Genomic DNA, 11393 nt, shown 5'->3' on the forward strand with positions numbered 1-11393 from the left:
GTGAGGCTTTAGGTTTAGGGTGATGTTTAGGTTGAGGGTGAGGGTTAGGATGAGGGTGACGGTTCATGTGAGGGTGAGGGTGAGGGTGGGGGTGAGTGTTAGTGTGTAGGTGAGTGTTAGGGTTCGGGTGAGTTTTAGGGTGATGGTGTTAGTGTGAGGGTGAGGGTTCGGTTAGGGTTAGGATTAGGGTTAGGGTTAGTTTTAGGGATAGGGTTAGTGTGAGGTTTAGGGTGAGGGGTAGGGTTAGGGTTAGGGTGATGGTTAGGGTTATTGTGAGGGTTAGGTTTAGGTGTAGGGTTAGGGTTAGTGTGAGGATGAGATTTAGGGTGAGGGTGTGTGTTAGGGTTAGCGTTAGGGTTAGTGTGAGGGTTATGGTGAGGGTTAGGGTTAGTGTTAGTGGTAGGGTTAGGGTGATATTTAGGGTCAGGGTGAGGGTTAGAGTTAGGGTTAGGGTGAGGGTGAGGGTTAGGTGTAGGGTTAGTGTTAGGGTTAGGCTTAGAGTGAGTGTGAACTTGAGGGTTCGGGTTCGTGTGAGGTTGAGTGTTAGGGTGTCATTGATGGTTACAGTTAGGGTGAGGATTAGGGTTAGGGTTAGGGTTAGGGTTATAGTGAGGTTTAGAGTTTGAATGAGGTTTATGGTGAGGGTGAGGTTTAGGGTTAGCAATAGGGTTAGGTTGAGGATTAGGGTGAGGTTTACGTTTAGCGATAGCGTGAGGGTGAAGGTTAGGGTTAGGATTAGGTTTAGGGTTAGGGATACAGTTATTGTTAGGGTTAGGGTTAGGGTTAAGTTGAGTGTAAGTGTGAGGGTTACCATTAGGGTTATGGTTAGGATTAGGGTGAGGGAGGGGGTGAGGTTTAGGTTTAAGATTAGGTTTAGGGTTTAGGTTAGGCTGAGGGTGAGCGTGAGGGTGAGGGTGAGGGTTAGGGTTAGGGTGAGTGTTAGGTTTATGGTTAGAATGAGGGTTAGTTTGAGGGTAGGGTTAGGGTTAGGGTGAGGGTTAAGTTGAGGGTTAGATTTAGGGTTAGGGTGAGGGTGAAGTTTAGGGTGAGGGTTAGGGGTAGGCTTAGTGTGAGGTTTAGTGTTAGGGTGAGGGTTAGGGTGAGTTATAGTGTTAGGTTTAGGGTTAGTGTGAGGGTTAGGGTTAGGATTAGGGTTAGGTTTAGGGTTTCAGTTATTGTTAGGTTTAGGGTTAGGGTTAGGTTGAGGTGAGGGTGAGGGTTAGCATTAGGGTTACGGTTAGTGTTAGGTTGAGTGAGGGTGTGAGGATTAGGTTTAGGATTAGTGTTAGGGTTAGGGTTAAGCTCAGGCTGAGGGTGAGGGTGAGGGTGAGGATTAGGGTTAGGTTGAGGATTAGTGTTAGGGTTAGAATGAGGGTTAGGGTGAGGGGTAGGGTTAGGGTTAGGGTGAGGGTTAGGCTTAGGGTTAAATTTGGGGTTAGGCTGAGCATTAGGGTTAGGGTGAAGTGTAGGGGGACGGTGATGGTTAGGGAGAAGGTGAGTGTGAGAGTGAGGGTTACAGTAAGGGTGAGGTTGAGGGTGATATTGAGCGTTATTGTTATGGTTAGGGTTATGGTGAGTGTGAGGTTTAGGGTTAGGATTAGGGTTTGGTTAAGGGTTAGGCTGAGTGTGAGAGTGAGTGTGAGGGTTAGGGTTACGGTTAGGGTGAGGGTTAGGGTTAATGTGATGTTCAGGGTGAGGATGAGAATTAGGGTGACGGTGAGGGTTCATAAGAGGGTTAGGGTTAGGCTGTGGATGAGGTTTAGGCTTAAGGTGAAGGTTAGGGTGATGCTGAGTGTTAGGGTGAGGGTTAGTGTTAGGGTGAGTGTTAGGGTGAGGGTAAGTGTTAGGGTGAGGGTTAGGGTGAGGTTGAAGTTTAGGGCTAGGGTTAAGGTGAGGGTTAGGGTTAGCATTAGGGTCAGGGTAAGGCTTAGATTGAGGGTTAGGGTGAGGGTGAGGTTTAGGGTTGAGGGGAGGGTTAGGTTTAGCAATAGGGTTAGGATGAGGGTAAGGTTAGGGTGAGGTTTCGGGTTAGGGTTAGGGATAGGTTGAGGAATAGGGTTATGGTTAGGTTTAGGGTGAGGTTTAGGCTGAGGTGTAGTGTTAGGGTTAGTGTGAGGGTTAGGTTTACTGTTAGGGTTAGGATTAGGTTTAGGTTTAGGGTGAGGTCAGGGTTAGGGTGAGGGTTAGGGTTAGGGTGATGTTGAGGGTAAGAGTGAGGGTTTCGGTTAGGTAAGTGTTAGGGTTAGGGTGCAGATTAGGGTAAGGTTGAAGGTTAGGTTTAGGCCGAGGGTTAAGTTAAGGGTTAGGATGAGTTTTAGGGTTAGGCTGAGGGGTAGGGTGAGGCTTAGGTTGAGGGTTAGTTTTAGGGTTAATTTTAGGGTAAGGGTTAGGGTGAGGGTTAGTGTGAGGGTTAGGGTTATTGTAAGAATTAGGGTTAGAGTGAGGGTTAAGTTTAGGGTTAGGGTTAGGTTGAGGCTGAGTGTGAGGGTTAGGATTAGACTTAGTGTGAGGATAAGGGTTAGGGTGAGGTTTAGGGTGAGGGTGTGGGTTAGGGTTAGGATTAGGTTTAGGGTAAGGGTTAGGATGATGGTGAGGGTGAGTTTTAGGGTTAGGTTTAGGGTTAGGGTGAGGGTTAGTGTTAGGATTATTGTTAGGGTTAGGCTTAAGTTGAGAGTGAGGTTGCGGTATATGTTTAGGATTAGTGTTATTGTTAAGGTTAGGCTTAGGGTTAGGTTGAGGGTGAGAGTTAGGTTTAGGATGAGGATTAGGCTTAGGTTTAGGGTGAGGGTTAGGGTCAGGGTGATGTTCAGGGTGAGGATGACGATTAGGGTTAGCTTGTGGGTGAGGGTTAGGCTTAAGGTGAGGTTTATGGCGATGGTGATGGTTAGGGTTAGGGAAGGTTTAGGGTTAGGGTTAGTGTTAGGGTGAGGGTAAGGGTTAGGGTGAGGGTTAGGGCGAGGGTAAGTTTAGGGTTGGGCTGAGGTTTAGGGTTATTGTGAGGGTTAGGAGTAGTGTTAGGGTTTGGGTTAGTGTGAGGATAAGGGTTAGGGTGAGAGTTTGGGTGAGGATTAACGTGAGGGAGAGGGTTAGGGTTACGATTAGGTTTAAGCTGAGGGTTAGGGTGAGGGTTAGGGTTAGGGTAAGGATTAGGGTTAGGGTGAGGGTTAGGGTTAGTGATAGGGTTATGGTGAGGTTGAGGTTGAGGGTTAGGGTTAGGTTTATGGTGAGGGTTAAGGTGAGGGTGAGATTTAGTGTTAGGGTTAGTGTTAGGGTGAGGATGAGGGTGAGGGTTAGGTTTAGGATTAGAGTTAGGGTTAGTGTAAGGGTGAGGGTAAGGGTGAGGGTGAAGGTTCAGGTGTGGGTGAGGGTCAGGGTGTGGTTGAGGGTTAGGGTTAGAGTGAGTGTTAGGGTGAGGGTTAGGGTGATGGTGAGGGTTAGGGTGAGGGTGATGGTGAGGGTTAGGTTGAAGGTTAGTGTTAGGTTATTGTTAGGTTGAGTGTAAGGCTTAGGGTGAGGGTTCGGGTGAAGGTGAAGTTTAGGTTTAGGGTTAGGGTTAGGTTTAGGGTGAGGGTTAGGGTTAGGTTGGGGGTTAGGGTCACGTTGAGGTTAAGGATTATTGTGAGGGTTGACAGTTAGGGTAAGCTTTAGGGTTAGGGTGAGGGTTAGGGTTAGGATGAGGTTTAGGGTGAGGGTTAGGCTTAGGATTAGGGTTAGGGTGAGGGTTAGGTTTAGGGTTAGGGTGAGGACTAGGTTTAGGGTGAGGGCTACGGTGAGGGTGCGGGTTGCAGTGAGTGTGAGGGTGATGGTGAGGGTTTCAGTTAGGTAAGGGTTAAGGTTAGGGTTAGGTTTAGGGTTAGGGTTAGAGTGAGTGTTAGAGTTCTGGTGAGGGTTCACTTGAGGGTGAGGGTGATGGTGAGGGTGGGGGTTATAGGGTGTGGGTACGGGTTACGTTTAGGTTGAGGTTTAGGCAGATGGTGAGTGTGAGGGTGAGATTTAGGGTTAGTGTGAGTGTTATGTTTAGGATTAGAGTTAGGGTAATTGTGAGGATAAAGGTTAGGGTGATAATTAGGGAGAAGGTGAGGGTTAGGGTGAGGATTAGGGTTAGGTTTAGAACTAGGGTGAGGATTAGATTTAGGGTGATGTTTAGGGTGAGGGTGAGGGTGATGGTGACTGTTAGGGTTAGGGTCAGGGTGAGGATTAGGGTTAGGATTAGGGTTAGTTTTAGGGTTAGGCTGAGAGTGAGGGTGACGGTGAGGGTGAGGTTTAGGGTTAGGGTTAGGTTGAGGGTTAGGGTTAGTGTGAGTGTTAGGGTGAAGGTGAGGGTGAGGGTGAAGTTTAGGGTGAGGGTGAAGTTGAGGATGAGTGTTAGGATTAGGTTAAGGATTATTGTGAGTTTTAGGGTTAGAGTTAGGGTTAAGGTGAGAGTTAGGGTTAGGATTAGGGTTAGGTTTAGGTTTATGGTAATTGTTAGGGTTAGGTTTAGGGTTAGGGTGAAGATGAGGGTGAGGGTTACAGTTCTGTTTTTGTTTAGGATTAGGGTGAGGGTGAGGGTGAGGGTTAGGGTTAGGATTAGGGTTAGGGTTAGGGTTAGGCTCAGGGATAGGGAGAGGTTGAGGTTGAGGGTTAGGTTTAGTTTTAGGGTTAGGGTGAGTGCTATTGTGAGGTTTAGGATTAGGTTGAGGTTGAGGGTGAGGTTTTCTTTTAGGGAAGGTTTAGGGTTATTGTTAGGGTGTTGATTAGGTTGAGGGTGAGGGTTAATGTGAGGCTTAAGGTTAAGGTGCAGGTTAGTGTTAGAGTTAGGGTGAGGGTTAGGGTGAGGGTTAGGTTTCGGGTGAGGGTGAGGGTTAGGGTGTGGGTGAGGGTTAGGTTGAGGGTGAGGGTTAGGGTTTGGTTTAGGTTGAGGGTAAGGGTTAGGGTTAGGGTTAGGGTGAGGGGTAGGGTGAGTGGTAATGTTAAGGTTAGGGTGACAGTTAGGGTTAGAGTGAGGGTTAGGGTTAAGATTAGTATTAGGGTTAGAATAAGTGTTAGAGTGAGGGTTAGGGTGAGGGTGAGGGTTAGTGTGAGGGTTAGGGTTAGGATTAGGATTAGGGTGAGGGTTAGGGTTAGGATTAGGGTAAGGTTTATGGTTAGGATGAGGGTTATGGTTAGGGGTAGGTTTAGGGTGAGGGTGAGGCTGAGTTTGAGGGTGAGGGTGAGGGGAAGGTTTAGGGTTAGGTTGAGGCTGAGGGTGAGGGTTAAGTTTAGGATTAGATTTGGGGTTAGGTTTAGTCTTAGGGTGAGGGTGAGAGTGAGGTTGAGGGTTAGGGTTACCCTGAGGGTTAGGTTTAGGGTTAGGGTGATTGTTAGGGTTATGGTGATGTTTAGTTTGAGGGTAAGGGTTAGCGTTAAGTTGAGGGTTCGCGTGAAGTTTAGGATTATGGTGTGGTTGAGGGTTAGGCTTAGGGTGAGCGTTAGGGTGATGGTGAGTGTTAGGGTGAGGGTTAGTCTCAGGTTGAGTTTTAGGGTTAGGATTAGGGTGAGGGTGAGAGAGGGTTAGGTTGAGGTTTAGGGTTAGGATGAGGGTTAGAATTAAGGTGACTATTAGGGTGAGCGTGAGAGTTAGGGTGAGGGTTAGGGTTAGGGTGAGAGATTATGTTGAAGGTAAGGGCTGGTTGAAAGTTAGGGTGAGATTGAGGGTTAAGGTTAGCATTATGGTTAGGGTGAGCGTGAGGGATAGGGTGAGGTTTTGGGTTTCGGTTAGGGATAGGGTGAGGATAAGTGTTAGGGTGAAGGTTAGGATGAGGGTGAGGGTTTCCTTTAGGTAAGGGATAGGGTTAGTTTTATCGTGAGGATAATGGTAAGGTTGAGTTTAGGGTGAGGGTTAGTGTTAGGGTTAGGCTGAGGGTTCGGGTTAGGGTGATGTTTAGTGTGAGAGTGAGCGTTAGCGTGAGGGTTAGGCCGAGGGTTAGGGTTAGAGTTAGGGTGAGGGTGAGGGTTAGAGTTAGGGTGAGGGTTAAGGTTAGGGTTAGGGTTAAGGTGAGGGTGAGGGTTAGGGTTAGCGTTAGGGTTAAAGTGAGGTCTAGTGTCAGGGTGAGTGTTAGGGTTAGGGTTAGGGTTAGGGTGAGGGTTAGCCTGAGGTTTAGGGATAAGGTTAGGGTGAGGATTATGGTGAAGTTTAGGGTTAGGGTTAGGGTTTGGGTTAGGGTGAGGGTTAGGGTGAGTGTAAGGGTTAGGGTTAGTTTTAGGGATAGGGTTAGGATTAGAATTAGGATTAGGGTTAGGGTGAGGTTTAGGCTGTGGAGTAGGGTTAGGGTTAGGGTGAAGGTTCGGGTGAGGTTGTGGGTTAGGGTTTGAGTGAGGGTTAGGCTTCGTGTGAGGATTAGGGTTATGGTTAGGTTTACGGTGAGGGTAAAGGTTAGGGTTAGGGCTGAGGCTAGGCTGAGGGTTAGGGTTAGGTTTAGGTTTAGTGTGAAGGTGAGGGTTCGTGTGAGAGTTAGCCTTTGGGTTATGGTTAGGTTTAGGGTTAGGATAAGGTTAAGGTGAGGTTTAAGGTGAGGGTGAGATTTTACATTAGTGTTAGGGCTAGGTTTAGGGTGAGGGTGAGGGTTAGGGTTAGGATTAGGGTTGGGGTTAGGGTTAGGATGAGGGTTAGTCTGTGGATTAGGGTTAGGGATAGTGTGAGGGTTAGTGTAGTGTGAGTTTTAGGGTTAGGATTAGGGTTAGGGGTAAGATTAGGTAAGGGTTAGGGTGAGGGTTAAGTTGAGGGTTAGATTTAGGGTTAGGGATAGGGTTAGTGTTTGGTTAAGGTGAGGGCTAGGGTGAGTGTGAGTCTTAGGGTTAGGGTTATGGATAGGGTGAAGATTAGGTTTAGGGTTAGGGTTAGGGTGAAGGTTAGGCTGAGGGCTAGAGTTAGGGTTAGGGTGAGGGTTAAGTTTAGTGTGAGGTTTAGAGTTAGGGTTAGGGATAGAGTGAGGATAAGTGTTAGTGTTAGGGTTAGGGTGAGGTTTATGCTCTGGAGTAGGGTTGGGGTTAGGATGAGGGTTAGTTTTAGTGTGAGGTTTTGGTTTAGGGTTAGGGGTATGGTTAGAGTTATGGTAAGGGCAAGGCTTAGGGTAAGGGTTAGAGTGATGATGAGGTTGAGGGTTAGGTTTATGTTGAGTGTTAGTCTTAGTGTGAGGGTTAGGGTTAGGTTTAGGGTGAGGGTTAGGGTTAGGGTTAGGGTGAGGATGAGGGTAAGGTTTAGGGTAAGGGTTACACTGTGGGTGAAGGTTAGGGTTCGGATTAGGTTGAGGGGGAGGTTGAGGTTTAGGGTTAGGGTTAGGGTTAGGTTTAGGGTGAAGATTAGGATTAGTGTTAGCGTTATGTTGAGGGTGAAGTTGAGAGTTAGGTTTAGGTTTAGGGTTAGGCAGAGAGTGAGGTTGAGGGTGAGGTTGAGGGTTAGGGTTAGGTTTAGGGTGAGGGTTAGGGTGAGGGTTAGAGTTAGTGTGAGTTTGAGGGTGAGGATTATGTTTACATAAGGGTTAGGGTTAGGGTGAGGATTAGTGTTCGGGTGAGGGTGAGGTTTCGAGTTACGGTGAGTGTTAGGTTGTGTGTGAGGATTTGCATTTGTGTGAGGGTTAGCGTTAGGTTTAGGTTGAGTGTGAGGGTGAGGATTAGGGGTAGGGTGAGGGTTGGGGTGAGGGTAAGGGTTAGTGTGAGGGTTAGGGTGGGGTTAGTGTTAGGGTTAGGGTGAGCGTTAGGGTGAGGGTGAGCGTTAGGGTGAGTGTGAGGGAGAGGGTGAAGTTTACATTTAGGTTTAGGGTTAGGGTGAATATTAGGGTGATGGTGAGGGTTCGGGTGAGGGTGAGGGTTAGGGTTAGGATGAAAATTAGGGTTAGGGTTAGGGTGAGGTTTATGGTTAGGTTAAGGTTTAGGTTGAGGTTCAGTGTGAGGATTTGGGTTAGTATTAGTTTTAGGGTTAATGTAAGGGTAGGATGAGGGTGAGGGTTAGGGTTAGGGTTAGGTTGAGGTTGAAATATAGGGTGAGGTTTAGGGTTATTGTGAGGGTTATGGATAGGGTTAGGGTGAGGGTGAGGTTTTAGGGTTAGTGTTAGGGTGAGGGTGAAGATTAGGGTTCGGATGAGTTTTAGGGTTAGGTTTAGGGTTAGGGTGAGTGTTAGGGTTTGTATGAGCGTTAGGCTGAGGGTTAGGGTTAGGGTTAGGTTTAGGGTGAGTGTTAGTTTTATATTTAGGGTGAGGGTTAGCGTTAGAGTGATGTTTAGTATGAGGGTGAGGGTTATTGTTAGGGTTAGCATTAGGGAAAGTCTTAGGTTTAGTTTTAGGGTTAGGGTGAGGGTTAAGGTTAGAGTTAGGGTTAGTATGAAGATAAGTGTTAGGGTGAGGATTAGGTTGAGGGTGAGGTTTAGGGTTAGGATTAGGTTTAGGGTTAGGGTTAGGCTGAGGGTGAGGGTGAAAATGAGGGTGAGGGTTAGGGTTAGGGTGAGGGTTAGGTTTAGGGTGAGGGTTAGTGTGATGGTGAGGATCAGGGTGAGGGTGATGGTTAGAATGAGGGTGAGGGTGAGGGTGATGTTTAGGGTTAGGATTAGTGTTAGGTTGAGTTTTAGGGTTAGGTTTATGGTCAGTGTTAGGCTTATTGTTAGGGTTAGGGTTAAGTTGAGGGTGAGAGTGAGGGTGAGGGTTAGCATTAGGTTAGGGTTAGGGTTAGGCTGAGGGTGGGGTTGAGGGTTTGTGTTAGGATTGGGGTTAGGGTTAGGGTAAGGCTGAGGGGGAAGGGGAGGTTGAAGGTGAGGGTTAAGGTTGTGGTGAGGGTTATGGTGAGGGTGAGGGATAGGGTGAGGGTGAGGGTTCGTGTTAGGGCCAGAGTTAGGGATAGGGTGATGTTTAATGTGAGGGTGAGTGTTAGGGTGAGGATGAGGGTTAGGGTTAGGGTTAAGTTTAGGGTGAGGGTTAGCGTTTGGGTGATGTTTAGGGTCACGGTGAGGGTTAGGTTGAGGGTGAGGGTTTGGATGAGGGTGAGGGTTAGGGTGTGGGTGAGGTTTAGGGTTAGGGTGAGGGTTCGTGTTAGGTTTAGGGTTAGTGTGAGGGTGCGGGTTAGGGGAAGTGTTAGGATTAGGTTGAGGGTTAGGCTTAGGGTTAGGCTTAGGGTGAGGTGTAGGGAGAGGTGTAGTTTTAGGTTTAGGGTAAGTTTTAGGGTGAGTGTGAGGTTTAGAGTGAAGGTAAGTGTGAGGGTGAGGGTTGGGGCTAGGATTAGAGTTAGGGTGAGTTTGAGGGTGAGGTTTAGGATTAGGGTTAGGGTTAGGGTTAGGGTGAGTGTTAGGGTGAGGGTGAGAGTTAGGTTGACAGAGAGAGCTATGGTGTGGGTGAGGGTTATGGTTAGTGTTAGGATTAGGTTTTGGGTTAGGTTTAGGGTTATGGTGAGGGTAAGGATTAGGGTGAGTTTTAGTGTGAGGATGAGGGTTAGGGTGAGTGTTAGGGTGAGGGTTACGATCAGGGTGAGGGTTAGGGATAAGTTTAGGGTTAGGGTGAGGTTGAGGGTGAGTGTTAGCGTTAGGTTTAGGGTTAGAGTTAGGGTGAGGGTGAGGGTGAGGGTTAGGATTAGGGTTAGGATTAGGGTTAGGCTGAGGGTGATGGGGAAGGTGAGAGTGAGGGTTAGGGTTAGGATGAGGGTTAGACTTAGGGTTAGGGTTATGGTTATGGTTAGGGTTAGGGTGAGGTTTAGACTGAGGTTTAGGGTTAGGTTTAGTGAGAGACTTAGGGTTAGGGTTAGGGTTAGGGTGAGGTTGAGGCTTAGGGTTATATTGAGGTTTAGCGTGAAGGTTAGGTTTATGGTTAGGTTTACGGTGAGTGTAAGGGTGTGGCTAAGTGTTAGGGTGAGGGTTAGGGTGAGAGTGAGTGTTAGGGTTCTTGTGAGGGGAAGGGTAAGTGTTAGGTTTAGGGTGAGAGTGAGGGACAGGGTGAGAGTTTGGGTTAAGATTAAGGATAGGGTTAGGATTTGGGTTAGGGTTAGGTTTAGGGTGAGGGTTAGGCTGAGGGAAGGTTTACGTTAAGGGTGAGGGTTAAGTTTAGTGTGAGGGTTAGATTTAGGGTTAGGGTGACAGCAATTGTTAGAGTGTGGCTTAGGGTGAGTGTGAGGTTTAGGGTTAGGATTCGGTTTAGTTTTAGGTTTAGGATAAGTGTTGGGGTTAGGTTTATGGTGAGGGTTAGGGTGAGGGTTAGGTTTAGGATTAGGGTGAGGGTTAGTGTTAGGGTGAGTGCTAGGGTGAGGGTGACGTTTAGGGTGAGGGTAAAGGTGAGGGTGATGTTTTTGGTTAGATAAGGGTTAGGGCTAAGTTTAGGGTGAATATTAGGTTGAGGGTATGGGTTAGGGTTAAGGTTAGGGTTAGGGTTAGGTTGAGAGTGAGGGTGAGGGTGAGGGTTAGTGTTAGGATGAGGGTTAGGATTAGGGTGAGGGTGAGGGTGAGGGTTAGGGTTAATGTGAGAGGTAGGGTTTTGGTGAGGGTTAAGGGTTAGGGTGAGGGTTAGGATTAGGTAAGGGTTAGGGTGAGGGTTAGGGTTAGGGTGATGTTTAGTCTGAGGGTTAGGGTGAGCGTGAGTGTTCAGGTCAGATTTTGGATAAGGGTTAGGGTTAGGGATAGGGTTAGGGTGAAGGTGAGTGTTATGGTGAGGGTGAGTGTTCGGTGAGGGTGAGGGTTTGGGCGATGGTGAAATTTAGGGTGTGGTTGAGTCTTAGGTTTAGTGTGAGTGTTATGGTGACGGTGAGTGTTAGGGGAGGGTGAGGGTTGGTTTAGGGTTAGGGTTAAGGTGAGGGTTTGGATTAGGGTTAGGATTAGGGTGAGAGTTAGGTTGAGATGTCGGGATAGGTTTAGGGTGAGCGTTAGGGTTATGATTAGGGTTAGTGTGAGGATAAGGGTTATGGTGAGGGTTAGAGTGAGGGTGAGGGTTAGGGTTAGGTTTAGGGTGAGGGTTAGGGTTAGGGTGATGTTTAAAGTGAGGTTGAGGGTTAGTGTGAGGGTGAGTGTGAGGTTGAGGGTTAGGTTGAGGGTGCGGGTGAGGGTGAGTATGAGGGTGAGGGTTAGGGTTAGGGTTAGGGTGAGGATTAGGGTTAGGATTAGGGTTAGGGTTAGGTTTAGGCAGAGGGTGAGGGTGAAAGTGAGGGTGAGGGTTAGGGTTAGGGTTAGTATGAGGGTTACGGCAGGCTGAAGGTTAGGTTGAGGGTTAGGGTTAGGGTGAGTGTTAGGGTTATGTTTACGGTGAGGGGTAGCATTAGAATGATGTTTAGTATGAAGGTGAGGGTTATTGTTAAGGTTAGCGTTAGTGAAAGGGTTATGGTTAGGATTAGGTTGAGGTTTAGGGTGATGGGTATGTTTAGGTTTAGGGTAAGGGTTGAGGTTAGTATAACGGTAAGGGTTAGGGTT

This window comes from Dipodomys merriami, unplaced genomic scaffold (genome assembly GCF_024711535.1).
Source record: "Dipodomys merriami isolate MVZ:Mamm:240054 unplaced genomic scaffold, mDipMer1.0.p SCAF_47, whole genome shotgun sequence".
Taxonomy (NCBI): domain Eukaryota; kingdom Metazoa; phylum Chordata; class Mammalia; order Rodentia; family Heteromyidae; genus Dipodomys; species Dipodomys merriami.